This window comes from Vanacampus margaritifer, chromosome 8 (genome assembly GCF_051991255.1).
Source record: "Vanacampus margaritifer isolate UIUO_Vmar chromosome 8, RoL_Vmar_1.0, whole genome shotgun sequence".
Classification (NCBI taxonomy): domain Eukaryota; kingdom Metazoa; phylum Chordata; class Actinopteri; order Syngnathiformes; family Syngnathidae; genus Vanacampus; species Vanacampus margaritifer.
Genome location: NC_135439.1, coordinates 26992692 through 27010257, shown reverse-complemented (window position 1 = coordinate 27010257; position 17566 = coordinate 26992692).

The window sequence follows — 17566 nt, the reverse complement described above, 5'->3', positions numbered from 1 at the left end:
CTCATTTTGAAGATTTTGACATTTTCACCTTAAGTGTACAATCAGGGTCTGAAAACGCGTTTAAAGCAATAAAAAGTTCATTTTGGCTCTCACACCTAAACTAAACGTTGTAGACTCAAAATTTTTGCTGTATTCAGTGTATTCTAGCATCCTGAAGATGATTCCAGCATTAATTTCATCGTGCTTATGCTCATTTTGAAGATTTTGACATTTTCAAATAAAGTGCACAATCAGGCTGAAAACGCGTTTAAAGCAATAAAAAGTTCATTTTGACTCACACACCTAAAATAAACGTTGTAGACTCAAAATTTTTGCTGTATTTAGTGTATTCTAGCATCCTGAAGATGATTCCAGCATTAATTTAATTGTGCTTATGCTCATTTTGAAGATTTTGACATTTTCACCTTAAGTGTACAATCAGGGGCTGAAAACGCGTTTAAAGCAATAAAAAGTTCATTTTGGCTCTCACACCTAAACTAAACCTTGTAGACTCAAAATTTTTGCTGTATTTAGTGTATTCTAGCATCCTGAAGATGATTCCAGCATTAATTTCATTGTGCTTATGCTCATTTTGAAGATTTTGACATTTTCACCTTAAGTGTACAATCAGGGGCTGAAAACGCGTTTAAAGCAATAAAAAGTTCATTTTGGCTCTCACACCTAAACTAAACGTTGTAGACTCAAAATTTTTGCTGTATTTAGTGTATTCTAGCATCCTGAAGATGATTCCAGCATTAATTTCATTGTGCTTATGCTCATTTTTAAGATTTTGACATTTTCACCTAAAGTGCACAATCAGGCTGAAAACGCATTTAAAGCAATAAAAAGTTCATTTTGGCTCTCACACCTAAACTAAACGTTGTAGACTCAAAATTTTTGCTGTATTTAGTGTATTCTAGCATCCTGAAGATGATTTCAGCATTAATTTCATTGTGCTTATGCTCATTTTGAAGATTTTGACATTTTCACCTTAAGTGTACAATCAGGGTCTGAAAACGCATTTAAAGCAATAAAAAGTTCATTTTGGCTCACACACCTAAAATAAACGTTGTAGACTCAAAATTTTTGCTGTATTCAGTGTATTCTAGCATCCTGAAGATGATTCCAGCATTAATTTCATCGTGCTTATGCTCATTTTGAAGATTTTGACATTTTCACCTTAAGTGTACAATCAGGGGCTGAAACGCGTTTAAAGCAATAAAAAGTTCATTTTGGCTCTCACACCTAAACTAAACGTTGTAGACTCAAAATTTTTGCTGTATTTAGTGTATTCTAGCATCCTGAAGATGATTCCAGCATTAATTTCATTGTGCTTATGCTCATTTTTAAGATTTTGACATTTTCACCTAAAGTGCACAATCAGGCTGAAAACGCATTTAAAGCAATAAAAAGTTCATTTTGGCTCTCACACCTAAACTAAACGTTGTAGACTCAAAATTTTTGCTGTATTTAGTGTATTCTAGCATCCTGAAGATGATTCCAGCATTAATTTCATTGTGCTTATGCTCATTTTGAAGATTTTGACATTTTCACCTTAAGTGTACAATCAGGGGCTGAAAACGCGTTTAAAGCAATAAAAAGTTCATTTTGGCTCTCACACCTAAACTAAACGTTGTAGACTCAAAATTTTTGCTGTATTCAGTGTATTCTAGCATCCTGAAGATGATTCCAGCATTAATTTCATCGTGCTTATGCTCATTTTGAAGATTTTGACATTTTCACCTAAAGTGCACAATCAGGCTGAAAACGCATTTAAAGCAATAAAAAGTTCATTTTGGCTCACACACCTAAAATAAACGTTGTAGACTCAAAATTTTTGCTGTATTTAGTGTATTCTAGCATCCTGAAGATGATTCCAGCATTAATTTCATTGTGCTTATGCTCATTTTGAAGATTTTGACATTTTCACCTTAAGTGTACAATCAGGGGCTGAAAACGCGTTTAAAGCAATAAAAAGTTCATTTTGGCTCTCACACCTAAACTAAACGTTGTAGACTCAAAATTTTTGCTGTATTCAGTGTATTCTAGCATCCTGAAGATGATTCCAGCATTAATTTCATTGTGCTTATGCTCATTTTGAAGATTTTGACATTTTCACCTAAAGTGTACAATCAGGGTCTGAAAACGCGTTTAAAGCAATAAAAAGTTCATTTTGGCTCTCACACCTAAACTAAACGTTGTCGACTCAAAATTTTTGCTGTATTCAGTGTATTCTAGCATCCTGAAGATGATTCCAGCATTAATTTCATCGTGCTTATGCTCATTTTGAAGATTTTGACATTTTCAAATAAAGTGCACAATCAGGCTGAAAACGCGTTTAAAGCAATAAAAAGTTCATTTTGACTCACACACCTAAAATAAACGTTGTAGACTCAAAATTTTTGCTGTATTTAGTGTATTCTAGCATCCTGAAGATGATTCCAGCATTAATTTCATTGTGCTTATGCTCATTTTGAAGATTTTGACATTTTCACCTTAAGTGCACAATCAGGCTGAAAACGCATTTAAAGCAATAAAAAGTTCATTTTGGCTCTCACACCTAAACTAAACCTTGTAGACTCAAAATTTTTGCTGTATTTAGTGTATTCTAGCATCCTGAAGATGATTCCAGCATTAATTTCATTGTGCTTATGCTCATTTTGAAGATTTTGACATTTTCACCTTAAGTGTACAATCAGGGGCTGAAAACGCGTTTAAAGCAATAAAAAGTTCATTTTGGCTCTCACACCTAAACTAAACGTTGTAGACTCAAAATTTTTGCTGTATTCAGTGTATTCTAGCATCCTGAAGATGATTCCAGCATTAATTTCATCGTGCTTATGCTCATTTTGAAGATTTTGACATTTTCACCTAAAGTGCACAATCAGGCTGAAAACGCATTTAAAGCAATAAAAAGTTCATTTTGGCTCACACACCTAAAATAAACGTTGTAGACTCAAAATTTTTGCTGTATTTAGTGTATTCTAGCATCCTGAAGATGATTCCAGCATTAATTTCATTGTGCTTATGCTCATTTTGAAGATTTTGACATTTTCACCTTAAGTGTACAATCAGGGGCTGAAAACGCGTTTAAAGCAATAAAAAGTTCATTTTGGCTCTCACACCTAAACTAAACGTTGTAGACTCAAAATTTTTGCTGTATTCAGTGTATTCTAGCATCCTGAAGATGATTCCAGCATTAATTTCATCGTGCTTATGCTCATTTTTAAGATTTTGACATTTTCACCTAAAGTGCACAATCAGGCTGAAAACGCATTTAAAGCAATAAAAAGTTCATTTTGGCTCACACACCTAAACTAACCGTTGTCGACTCAAAATTTTTGCTGTATTTAGTGTATTCTAGCATCCTGAAGATGATTCCAGCATTAATTTCATTGTGCTTATGCTCATTTTGAAGATTTTGACATTTTCACCTTAAGTGTACAATCAGGGGCTGAAAACGCGTTTAAAGCAATAAAAAGTTCAATTTGGCTCTCACACCTAAACTAAACGTTGTAGACTCAAAATTTTTGCTGTATTCAGTGTATTCTAGCATCCTGAAGATGATTCCAGCATTAATTTCATCGTGCTTATGCTCATTTTGAAGATTTTGACATTTTCACCTAAAGTGCACAATCAGGCTGAAAACGCATTTAAAGCAATAAAAAGTTCATTTTGGCTCACACACCTAAAATAAACGTTGTAGACTCAAAATTTTTGCTGTATTTAGTGTATTCTAGCATCCTGAAGATGATTCCAGCATTAATTTCATTGTGTTTATGCTCATTTTGAAGATTTTGACATTTTCACCTAAAGTGCACAATCAGGCTGAAAACGCATTTAAAGCAATAAAAAGTTCATTTTGGCTCTCACACCTAAACTAAACGTTGTAGACTCAAAATTTTTGCTGTATTTAGTGTATTCTAGCATCCTGAAGATGATTCCAGCATTAATTTCATTGTGCTTATGCTCAGTTGAAGATTTTGACATTTTCACCTTAAGTGTACAATCAGGGGCTGAAAACGCGTTTAAAGCAATAAAAAGTTCATTTTGGCTCTCACACCTGAACTAAACGTTGTAGACTCAAAATTTTTGCTGTATTCAGTGTATTCTAGCATCCTGAAGATGATTCCAGCATTAATTTCATCGTGCTTATGCTCATTTTGAAGATTTTGACATTTTCACCTAAAGTGCACAATCAGGCTGAAAACGCATTTAAAGCAATAAAAAGTTCATTTTGGCTCACACACCTAAAATAAACGTTGTAGACTCAAAATTTTTGCTGTATTTAGTGTATTCTAGCATCCTGAAGATGATTCCAGCATTAATTTCATTGTGCTTATGCTCATTTTGAAGATTTTGACATTTTCACCTTAAGTGTACAATCAGGGGCTGAAAACGCGTTTAAAGCAATAAAAAGTTCATTTTGGCTCTCACACCTAAACTAAACGTTGTAGACTCAAAATTTTTGCTGTATTTAGTGTATTCTAGCATCCTGAAGATGATTCCAGCATTAATTTCATTGTGCTTATGCTCATTTTGAAGATTTTGACATTTTCACCTAAAGTGCACAATCAGGCTGAAAACGCATTTAAAGCAATAAAAAGTTCATTTTGGCTCTCACACCTAAACTAAACGTTGTAGACTCAAAATTTTTGCTGTATTCAGTGTATTCTAGCATCCTGAAGATGATTCCAGCATTAATTTCATCGTGCTTATGCTCATTTTGAAGATTTTGACATTTTCACCTAAAGTGCACAATCAGGCTGAAAACGCATTTAAAGCAATAAAAAGTTCATTTTGGCTCTCACACCTAAAATAAACGTTGTAGACTCAAAATTTTTGCTGTATTTAGTGTATTCTAGCATCCTGAAGATGATTCCAGCATTAATTTCATTGTGCTTATGCTCATTTTGAAGATTTTGACATTTTCACCTAAAGTGCACAATCAGGCTGAATACGCATTTAAAGCAATAAAAAGTTCATTTTGGCTCTCACACCTAAACTAAACGTTGTAGACTCAAAATTTTTGCTGTATTTAGTGTATTCTAGCATCCTGAAGATGATTCCAGCATTAATTTCATTGTGCTTATGCTCAGTTGAAGATTTTGACATTTTCACCTTAAGTGTACAATCAGGGGCTGAAAACGCGTTTAAAGCAATAAAAAGTTCATTTTGGCTCTCACACCTGAACTAAACGTTGTAGACTCAAAATTTTTGCTGTATTCAGTGTATTCTAGCATCCTGAAGATGATTCCAGCATTAATTTCATCGTGCTTATGCTCATTTTGAAGATTTTGACATTTTCACCTAAAGTGCACAATCAGGCTGAAAACGCATTTAAAGCAATAAAAAGTTCATTTTGGCTCACACACCTAAAATAAACGTTGTAGACTCAAAATTTTTGCTGTATTTAGTGTATTCTAGCATCCTGAAGATGATTCCAGCATTAATTTCATTGTGCTTATGCTCATTTTGAAGATTTTGACATTTTCACCTTAAGTGTACAATCAGGGGCTGAAAACGCGTTTAAAGCAATAAAAAGTTCATTTTGGCTCTCACACCTAAACTAAACGTTGTAGACTCAAAATTTTTGCTGTATTTAGTGTATTCTAGCATCCTGAAGATGATTCCAGCATTAATTTCATTGTGCTTATGCTCATTTTTAAGATTTTGACATTTTCACCTAAAGTGCACAATCAGGCTGAAAACGCATTTAAAGCAATAAAAAGTTCATTTTGGCTCTTACACCTAAACTAAACGTTGTAGACTCAAAATTTTTGCTGTATTTAGTGTATTCTAGCATCCTGAAGATGATTCCAGCATTAATTTCATTGTGCTTATGCTCATTTTGAAGATTTTGACATTTTCACCTTAAGTGTACAATCAGGGGCTGAAAACGCGTTTAAAGCAATAAAAAGTTCATTTTGGCTCTCACACCTAAACTAAACGTTGTAGACTCAAAATTTTTGCTGTATTCAGTGTATTCTAGCATCCTGAAGATGATTCCAGCATTAATTTCATCGTGCTTATGCTCATTTTGAAGATTTTGACATTTTCACCTAAAGTGCACAATCAGGCTGAAAACGCATTTAAAGCAATAAAAAGTTCATTTTGGCTCACACACCTAAAATAAACGTTGTAGACTCAAATTTTTTGCTGTATTTAGTGTATTCTAGCATCCTGAAGATGATTCCAGCATTAATTTCATTGTGCTTATGCTTATTTTGAAGATTTTGACATTTTCACCTTAAGTGTACAATAAGGGGCTGAAAACGCGTTTAAAGCAATAAAAAGTTCATTTTGGCTCTCACACCTAAACTAAACGTTGTAGACTCAAAATTTTTGCTGTATTTAGTGTATTCTAGCATCCTGAAGATGATTCCAGCATTAATTTAATTGTGCTTATGCTCATTTTTAAGATTTTGACATTTTCACCTAAAGTGCACAATCAGGCTGAAAACGCATTTAAAGCAATAAAAAGTTCATTTTGGCTCACACACCTAAACTAACCGTTGTCGACTCAAAATTTTTGCTGTATTTAGTGTATTCTAGCATCCTGAAGATGATTCCAGCATTAATTTCATTGTGCTTATGCTCATTTTGAAGATTTTGACATTTTCACCTTAAGTGTACAATCAGGGGCTGAAAACGCGTTTAAAGCAATAAAAAGTTCATTTTGGCTCTCACACCTAAACTAAACGTTGTAGACTCAAAATTTTTGCTGTATTCAGTGTATTCTAGCATCCTGAAGATGATTCCAGCATTAATTTCATCGTGCTTATGCTCATTTTGAAGATTTTGACATTTTCACCTAAAGTGCACAATCAGGCTGAAAACGCATTTAAAGCAATAAAAAGTTCATTTTGGCTCACACACCTAAAATAAACGTTGTAGACTCAAAATTTTTGCTGTATTTAGTGTATTCTAGCATCCTGAAGATGATTCCAGCATTAATTTCATTGTGCTTATGCTCATTTTGAAGATTTTGACATTTTCACCTTAAGTGTACAATCAGGGGCTGAAAACGCGTTTAAAGCAATAAAAAGTTCATTTTGGCTCTCACACCTAAACTAAACGTTGTAGACTCAAAATTTTTGCTGTATTTAGTGTATTCTAGCATCCTGAACATGATTCCAGCATTAATTTAATTGTGCTTATGCTCATTTTTAAGATTTTGACATTTTCACCTAAAGTGCACAATCAGGCTGAAAACGCATTTAAAGCAATAAAAAGTTCATTTTGGCTCACACACCTAAAATAAACGTTGTAGACTCAAAATTTTTGCTGTATTTAGTGTATTCTAGCATCCTGAAGATGATTCCAGCATTAATTTCATTGTGCTTATGCTCATTTTGAAGATTTTGACATTTTCACCTTAAGTGTACAATCAGGGGCTGAAAACGCGTTTAAAGCAATAAAAAGTTCATTTTGGCTCTCACACCTAAACTAAACGTTGTAGACTCAAAATTTTTGCAGTATTTAGTGTATTCTAGCATCCTGAAGATGATTCCAGCATTAATTTCATTGTGCTTATGCTCATTTTTAAGATTTTGACATTTTCACCTAAAGTGCACAATCAGGCTGAAAACGCATTTAAAGCAATAAAAAGTTCATTTTGGCTCTCACACCTAAACTAAACGTTGTAGACTCAAAATTTTTGCTGTATTTAGTGTATTCTAGCATCCTGAAGATGATTCCAGCATTAATTTCATTGTGCTTATGCTCATTTTTAAGATTTTGACATTTTGACCTAAAGTGCACAATCAGGCTGAAAACGCATTTAAAGCAATAAAAAGTTCATTTTGGCTCTCACACCTAAACTAAACGTTGTAGACTCAAAATTTTTGCTGTATTTAGTGTATTCTAGCATCCTGAAGATGATTCCAGCATTAATTTCATTGTGCTTATGCTCATTTTGAAGATTTTGACATTTTCACCTTAAGTGTACAATCAGGGGCTGAAAACGCGTTTAAAGCAATAAAAAGTTCATTTTGGCTCTCACACCTAAATTAAACGTTGTAGACTCAAAATTTTTGCTGTATTTAGTGTATTCTAGCATCCTGAAGATGATTCCAGCATTAATTTCATTGTGCTTATGCTCATTTTTAAGATTTTGACATTTTCACCTAAAGTGCACAATCAGGCTGAAAACGCATTTAAAGCAATAAAAAGTTCATTTTGGCTCTCACACCTAAACTAAACGTTGTAGACTCAAAATTTTTGCTGTATTTAGTGTATTCTAGCATCCTGAAGATGATTCCAGCATTAATTTCATTGTGCTTATGCTCATTTTGAAGATTTTGACATTTTCACCTAAAGTGCACAATCAGGCTGAAAACGCATTTAAAGCAATAAAAAGTTCATTTTGGCTCTCACACCTAAACTAAACGTTGTAGACTCAAAATTTTTGCTGTATTTAGTGTATTCTAGCATCCTGAAGATGATTCCAGCATTAATTTCATTGTGCTTATGCTCATTTTGAAGATTTTGACATTTTCACCTTAAGTGTACAATCAGGGGCTGAAAACGCGTTTAAAGCAATAAAAAGTTCATTTTGGCTCTCACACCTAAACTAAACGTTGTAGACTCAAAATTTTTGCTGTATTCAGTGTATTCTAGCATCCTGAAGATGATTCCAGCATTAATTTCATCGTGCTTATGCTCATTTTGAAGATTTTGACATTTTCACCTAAAGTGCACAATCAGGCTGAAAACGCATTTAAAGCAATAAAAAGTTCATTTTGGCTCACACACCTAAAATAAACGTTGTAGACTCAAAATTTTTGCTGGATTTAGTGTATTCTAGCATCCTGAAGATGATTCCAGCATTAATTTCATTGTGCTTATGCTCATTTTGAAGATTTTGACATTTTCACCTTAAGTGTACAATCAGGGGCTGAAAACGCGTTTAAAGCAATAAAAAGTTCATTTTGGCTCTCACACCTAAACTAAACGTTGTAGACTCAAAATTTTTGCTGTATTTAGTGTATTCTAGCATCCTGAAGATGATTCCAGCATTAATTTCATTGTGCTTATGCTCATTTTTAAGATTTTGACATTTTCACCTAAAGTGCACAATCAGGCTGAAAACGCATTTAAAGCAATAAAAAGTTCATTTTGGCTCTCACACCTAAACTAAACGTTGTAGACTCAAAATTTTTGCTGTATTTAGTGTATTCTAGCATCCTGAAGATGATTCCAGCATTAATTTCATTGTGCTTATGCTCATTTTTAAGATTTTGACATTTTCACCTAAAGTGCACAATCAGGCTGAAAACGCATTTAAAGCAATAAAAAGTTCATTTTGGCTCTCACACCTAAACTAAACGTTGTAGACTCAAAATTTTTGCTGTATTTAGTGTATTCTAGCATCCTGAAGATGATTCCAGCATTAATTTCATTGTGCTTATGCTCATTTTGAAGATTTTGACATTTTCACCTTAAGTGTACAATCAGGGTCTGAAAACGCGTTTAAAGCAATAAAAAGTTCATTTTGGCTCTCACACCTAAACTAAACGTTGTAGACTCAAAATTTTTGCTGTATTCAGTGTATTCTAGCATCCTGAAGATGATTCCAGCATTAATTTCATCGTGCTTATGCTCATTTTGAAGATTTTGACATTTTCAAATAAAGTGCACAATCAGGCTGAAAACGCGTTTAAAGCAATAAAAAGTTCATTTTGACTCACACACCTAAAATAAACGTTGTAGACTCAAAATTTTTGCTGTATTTAGTGTATTCTAGCATCCTGAAGATGATTCCAGCATTAATTTAATTGTGCTTATGCTCATTTTGAAGATTTTGACATTTTCACCTTAAGTGTACAATCAGGGGCTGAAAACGCGTTTAAAGCAATAAAAAGTTCATTTTGGCTCTCACACCTAAACTAAACCTTGTAGACTCAAAATTTTTGCTGTATTTAGTGTATTCTAGCATCCTGAAGATGATTCCAGCATTAATTTCATTGTGCTTATGCTCATTTTGAAGATTTTGACATTTTCACCTTAAGTGTACAATCAGGGGCTGAAAACGCGTTTAAAGCAATAAAAAGTTCATTTTGGCTCTCACACCTAAACAAAACGTTGTAGACTCAAAATTTTTGCTGTATTTAGTGTATTCTAGCATCCTGAAGATGATTCCAGCATTAATTTCATTGTGCTTATGCTCATTTTTAAGATTTTGACATTTTCACCTAAAGTGCACAATCAGGCTGAAAACGCATTTAAAGCAATAAAAAGTTCATTTTGGCTCTCACACCTAAACTAAACGTTGTAGACTCAAAATTTTTGCTGTATTTAGTGTATTCTAGCATCCTGAAGATGATTCCAGCATTAATTTCATTGTGCTTATGCTCATTTTGAAGATTTTGACATTTTCACCTTAAGTGTACAATCAGGGGCTGAAAACGCGTTTAAAGCAATAAAAAGTTCATTTTGGCTCTCACACCTAAACTAAACGTTGTAGACTCAAAATTTTTGCTGTATTCAGTGTATTCTAGCATCCTGAAGATGATTCCAGCATTAATTTCATCGTGCTTATGCTCATTTTGAAGATTTTGACATTTTCACCTAAAGTGCACAATCAGGCTGAAAACGCATTTAAAGCAATAAAAAGTTCATTTTGGCTCACACACCTAAAATAAACGTTGTAGACTCAAAATTTTTGCTGTATTTAGTGTATTCTAGCATCCTGAAGATGATTCCAGCATTAATTTCATTGTGCTTATGCTCATTTTGAAGATTTTGACATTTTCACCTTAAGTGTACAATCAGGGGCTGAAAACGCGTTTAAAGCAATAAAAAGTTCATTTTGGCTCTCACACCTAAACTAAACGTTGTAGACTCAAAATTTTTGCTGTATTCAGTGTATTCTAGCATCCTGAAGATGATTCCAGCATTAATTTCATCGTGCTTATGCTCATTTTTAAGATTTTGACATTTTCACCTAAAGTGCACAATCAGGCTGAAAACGCATTTAAAGCAATAAAAAGTTCATTTTGGCTCACACACCTAAACTAACCGTTGTCGACTCAAAATTTTTGCTGTATTTAGTGTATTCTAGCATCCTGAAGATGATTCCAGCATTAATTTCATTGTGCTTATGCTCATTTTGAAGATTTTGACATTTTCACCTTAAGTGTACAATCAGGGGCTGAAAACGCGTTTAAAGCAATAAAAAGTTCATTTTGGCTCTCACACCTAAACTAAACGTTGTAGACTCAAAATTTTTGCTGTATTCAGTGTATTCTAGCATCCTGAAGATGATTCCAGCATTAATTTCATCGTGCTTATGCTCATTTTGAAGATTTTGACATTTTCACCTAAAGTGCACAATCAGGCTGAAAACGCATTTAAAGCAATAAAAAGTTCATTTTGGCTCACACACCTAAAATAAACGTTGTAGACTCAAAATTTTTGCTGGATTTAGTGTATTCTAGCATCCTGAAGATGATTCCAGCATTAATTTCATTGTGCTTATGCTCATTTTGAAGATTTTGACATTTTCACCTAAAGTGCACAATCAGGCTGAAAACGCATTTAAAGCAATAAAAAGTTCATTTTGGCTCTCACACCTAAACTAAACGTTGTAGACTCAAAATTTTTGCTGTATTTAGTGTATTCTAGCATCCTGAAGATGATTCCAGCATTAATTTCATTGTGCTTATGCTCATTTTGAAGATTTTGACATTTTCACCTTAAGTGTACAATCAGGGGCTGAAAACGCGTTTAAAGCAATAAAAAGTTCATTTTGGCTCTCACACCTAAACTAAACGTTGTAGACTCAAAATTTTTGCTGTATTCAGTGTATTCTAGCATCCTGAAGATGATTCCAGCATTAATTTCATCGTGCTTATGCTCATTTTGAAGATTTTGACATTTTCACCTAAAGTGCACAATCAGGCTGAAAACGCATTTAAAGCAATAAAAAGTTCATTTTGGCTCACACACCTAAAATAAACGTTGTAGACTCAAATTTTTTGCTGTATTTAGTGTATTCTAGCATCCTGAAGATGATTCCAGCATTAATTTCATTGTGCTTATGCTTATTTTGAAGATTTTGACATTTTCACCTTAAGTGTACAATAAGGGGCTGAAAACGCGTTTAAAGCAATAAAAAGTTCATTTTGGCTCTCACACCTAAACTAAACGTTGTAGACTCAAAATTTTTGCTGTATTTAGTGTATTCTAGCATCCTGAAGATGATTCCAGCATTAATTTAATTGTGCTTATGCTCATTTTTAAGATTTTGACATTTTCACCTAAAGTGCACAATCAGGCTGAAAACGCATTTAAAGCAATAAAAAGTTCATTTTGGCTCACACACCTAAACTAACCGTTGTCGACTCAAAATTTTTGCTGTATTTAGTGTATTCTAGCATCCTGAAGATGATTCCAGCATTAATTTCATTGTGCTTATGCTCATTTTGAAGATTTTGACATTTTCACCTTAAGTGTACAATCAGGGGCTGAAAACGCGTTTAAAGCAATAAAAAGTTCATTTTGGCTCTCACACCTAAACTAAACGTTGTAGACTCAAAATTTTTGCTGTATTCAGTGTATTCTAGCATCCTGAAGATGATTCCAGCATTAATTTCATCGTGCTTATGCTCATTTTGAAGATTTTGACATTTTCAAATAAAGTGCACAATCAGGCTGAAAACGCGTTTAAAGCAATAAAAAGTTCATTTTGACTCACACACCTAAAATAAACGTTGTAGACTCAAAATTTTTGCTGTATTTAGTGTATTCTAGCATCCTGAAGATGATTCCAGCATTAATTTAATTGTGCTTATGCTCATTTTGAAGATTTTGACATTTTCACCTTAAGTGTACAATCAGGGGCTGAAAACGCGTTTAAAGCAATAAAAAGTTCATTTTGGCTCTCACACCTAAACTAAACCTTGTAGACTCAAAATTTTTGCTGTATTTAGTGTATTCTAGCATCCTGAAGATGATTCCAGCATTAATTTCATTGTGCTTATGCTCATTTTGAAGATTTTGACATTTTCACCTTAAGTGTACAATCAGGGGCTGAAAACGCGTTTAAAGCAATAAAAAGTTCATTTTGGCTCTCACACCTAAACTAAACGTTGTAGACTCAAAATTTTTGCTGTATTTAGTGTATTCTAGCATCCTGAAGATGATTCCAGCATTAATTTCATTGTGCTTATGCTCATTTTTAAGATTTTGACATTTTCACCTAAAGTGCACAATCAGGCTGAAAACGCATTTAAAGCAATAAAAAGTTCATTTTGGCTCTCACACCTAAACTAAACGTTGTAGACTCAAAATTTTTGCTGTATTTAGTGTATTCTAGCATCCTGAAGATGATTTCAGCATTAATTTCATTGTGCTTATGCTCATTTTGAAGATTTTGACATTTTCACCTTAAGTGTACAATCAGGGTCTGAAAACGCATTTAAAGCAATAAAAAGTTCATTTTGGCTCACACACCTAAAATAAACGTTGTAGACTCAAAATTTTTGCTGTATTCAGTGTATTCTAGCATCCTGAAGATGATTCCAGCATTAATTTCATCGTGCTTATGCTCATTTTGAAGATTTTGACATTTTCACCTTAAGTGTACAATCAGGGGCTGAAACGCGTTTAAAGCAATAAAAAGTTCATTTTGGCTCTCACACCTAAACTAAACGTTGTAGACTCAAAATTTTTGCTGTATTTAGTGTATTCTAGCATCCTGAAGATGATTCCAGCATTAATTTCATTGTGCTTATGCTCATTTTTAAGATTTTGACATTTTCACCTAAAGTGCACAATCAGGCTGAAAACGCATTTAAAGCAATAAAAAGTTCATTTTGGCTCTCACACCTAAACTAAACGTTGTAGACTCAAAATTTTTGCTGTATTTAGTGTATTCTAGCATCCTGAAGATGATTCCAGCATTAATTTCATTGTGCTTATGCTCATTTTGAAGATTTTGACATTTTCACCTTAAGTGTACAATCAGGGGCTGAAAACGCGTTTAAAGCAATAAAAAGTTCATTTTGGCTCTCACACCTAAACTAAACGTTGTAGACTCAAAATTTTTGCTGTATTTAGTGTATTCTAGCATCCTGAAGATGATTCCAGCATTAATTTAATTGTGCTTATGCTCATTTTTAAGATTTTGACATTTTCACCTAAAGTGCACAATCAGGCTGAAAACGCATTTAAAGCAATAAAAAGTTCATTTTGGCTCTCACACCTAAACTAAACGTTGTAGACTCAAAATTTTTGCTGTATTTAGTGTATTCTAGCATCCTGAAGATGATTCCAGCATTAATTTCATTGTGCTTATGCTCATTTTGAAGATTTTGACATTTTCACCTTAAGTGTACAATCAGGGTCTGAAAACGCATTTAAAGCAATAAAAAGTTCATTTTGGCTCTCACACCTAAACTAAACGTTGTAGACTCAAAATTTTTGCTGTATTTAGTGTATTCTAGCATCCTGAAGATGATTCCAGCATTAATTTCATTGTGCTTATGCTCATTTTGAAGATTTTGACATTTTCACCTTAAGTGTACAATCAGGGGCTGAAAACGCGTTTAAAGCAATAAAAAGTTCATTTTGGCTCTCACACCTAAACTAAACGTTGTAGACTCAAAATTTTTGCTGTATTTAGTGTATTCTAGCATCCTGAAGATGATTCCAGCATTAATTTCATTGTGCTTATGCTCATTTTTAAGATTTTGACATTTTCACCTAAAGTGCACAATCAGGCTGAAAACGCATTTAAAGCAATAAAAAGTTCATTTTGGCTCTCACACCTAAACTAAACGTTGTAGACTCAAAATTTTTGCTGTATTTAGTGTATTCTAGCATCCTGAAGATGATTCCAGCATTAATTTCATTGTGCTTATGCTCATTTTGAAGATTTTGACATTTTCACCTTAAGTGTACAATCAGGGGCTGAAAACGCGTTTAAAGCAATAAAAAGTTCATTTTGGCTCTCACACCTAAACTAAACGTTGTAGACTCAAAATTTTTGCTGTATTTAGTGTATTCTAGCATCCTGAAGATGATTCCAGCATTAATTTCATTGTGCTTATGCTCATTTTGAAGATTTTGACATTTTCACCTTAAGTGTACAATCAGGGGCTGAAAACGCGTTTAAAGCAATAAAAAGTTCATTTTGGCTCTCACACCTAAACTAAACGTTGTAGACTCAAAATTTTTGCTGTATTTAGTGTATTCTAGCATCCTGAAGATGATTCCAGCATTAATTTCATTGTGCTTATGCTCATTTTTAAGATTTTGACATTTTCACCTAAAGTGCACAATCAGGCTGAAAACGCATTTAAAGCAATAAAAAGTTCATTTTGGCTCTCACACCTAAACTAAACGTTGTAGACTCAAAATTTTTGCTGTATTTAGTGTATTCTAGCATCCTGAAGATGATTCCAGCATTAATTTCATTGTGCTTATGCACATTTTGAAGATTTTGACATTTTCACCTTAAGTGTACAATCAGGGGCTGAAAACGCGTTTAAAGCAATAAAAAGTTCATTTTGGCTCTCACACCTAAACTAAACGTTATAGACTCAAAATTTTTGCTATATTCAGTGTATTCTAGCATCCTGAAGATGATTCCAGCATTAATTTCATCGTGCTTATGCTCATTTTGAAGATTTTGACATTTTCACCTAAAGTGCACAATCAGGCTGAAAACGCATTTAAAGCAATAAAAAGTTCATTTTGGCTCTCACACCTAAACTAAACGTTGTAGACTCAAAATTTTTGCTGTATTCAGTGTATTCTAGCATCCTGAAGATGATTCCAGCATTAATTTCATCGTGCTTATGCTCATTTTGAAGATTTTGACATTTTCACCTAAAGTGCACAATCAGGCTGAAAACGCATTTAAAGCAATAAAAAGTTCATTTTGGCTCTCACACCTAAACTAAACGTTGTAGACTCAAAATTTTTGCTGTATTTAGTGTATTCTAGCATCCTGAAGATGATTCCAGCATTAATTTCATTGTGCTTATGCTCATTTTGAAGATTTTGACATTTTCACCTTAAGTGTACAATCAGGGGCTGAAAACGCGTTTAAAGCAATAAAAAGTTCATTTTGGCTCTCACACCTAAACTAAACGTTGTAGACTCAAAATTTTTGCTGTATTTAGTGTATTCTAGCATCCTGAAGATGATTCCAGCATTAATTTCATTGTGCTTATGCTCATTTTTAAGATTTTGACATTTTCACCTAAAGTGCACAATCAGGCTGAAAACGCATTTAAAGCAATAAAAAGTTCATTTTGGCTCTCACACCTAAACTAAACGTTGTAGACTCAAAATTTTTGCTGTATTTAGTGTATTCTAGCATCCTGAAGATGATTCTAGCATTAATTTCATTGTGCTTATGCTCATTTTTAAGATTTTGACATTTTCACCTAAAGTGCACAATCAGGCTGAAAACGCATTTAAAGCAATAAAAAGTTCATTTTGGCTCTCACACCTAAACTAAACGTTGTAGACTCAAAATTTTTGCTGTATTTAGTGTATTCTAGCATCCTGAAGATGATTCCAGCATTAATTTCATTGTGCTTATGCTCATTTTGAAGATTTTGACATTTTCACCTTAAGTGTACAATCAGGGGCTGAAAACGCGTTTAAAGCAATAAAAAGTTCATTTTGGCTCTCACACCTGAACTAAACGTTGTAGACTCAAAATTTTTGCTGTATTCAGTGTATTCTAGCATCCTGAAGATGATTCCAGCATTAATTTCATCGTGCTTATGCTCATTTTGAAGATTTTGACATTTTCACCTAAAGTGCACAATCAGGCTGAAAACGCATTTAAAGCAATAAAAAGTTCATTTTGGCTCTCACACCTAAACTAAACGTTGTAGACTCAAAATTTTTGCTGTATTTAGTGTATTCTAGCATCCTGAAGATGATTCCAGCATTAATTTCATTGTGCTTATGCTCATTTTGAAGATTTTGACATTTTCACCTTAAGTGTACAATCAGGGGCTGAAAACGCGTTTAAAGCAATAAAAAGTTCATTTTGGCTCTCACACCTAAACTAAACGTTGTAGACTCAAAATTTTTGCTGTATTTAGTGTATTCTAGCATCCTGAAGATGATTCCAGCATTAATTTCATTGTGCTTATGCTCATTTTGAAGATTTTGACATTTTCACCTTAAGTGTACAATCAGGGGCTGAAAACGCGTTTAAAGCAATAAAAAGTTCATTTTGGCTCTCACACCTAAACTAAACGTTGTAGACTCAAAATTTTTGCTGTATTTAGTGTATTCTAGCATCCTGAAGATGATTCCAGCATTAATTTCATTGTGCTTATGCTCATTTTTAAGATTTTGACATTTTCACCTAAAGTGCACAATCAGGCTGAAAACGCATTTAAAGCAATAAAAAGTTCATTTTGGCTCTCACACCTAAACTAAACGTTGTAGACTCAAAATTTTTGCTGTATTTAGTGTATTCTAGCATCCTGAAGATGATTCCAGCATTAATTTCATTGTGCTTATGCTCATTTTGAAGATTTTGACATTTTCACCTTAAGTGTACAATCAGGGGCTGAAAACGCGTTTAAAGCAATAAAAAGTTCATTTTGGC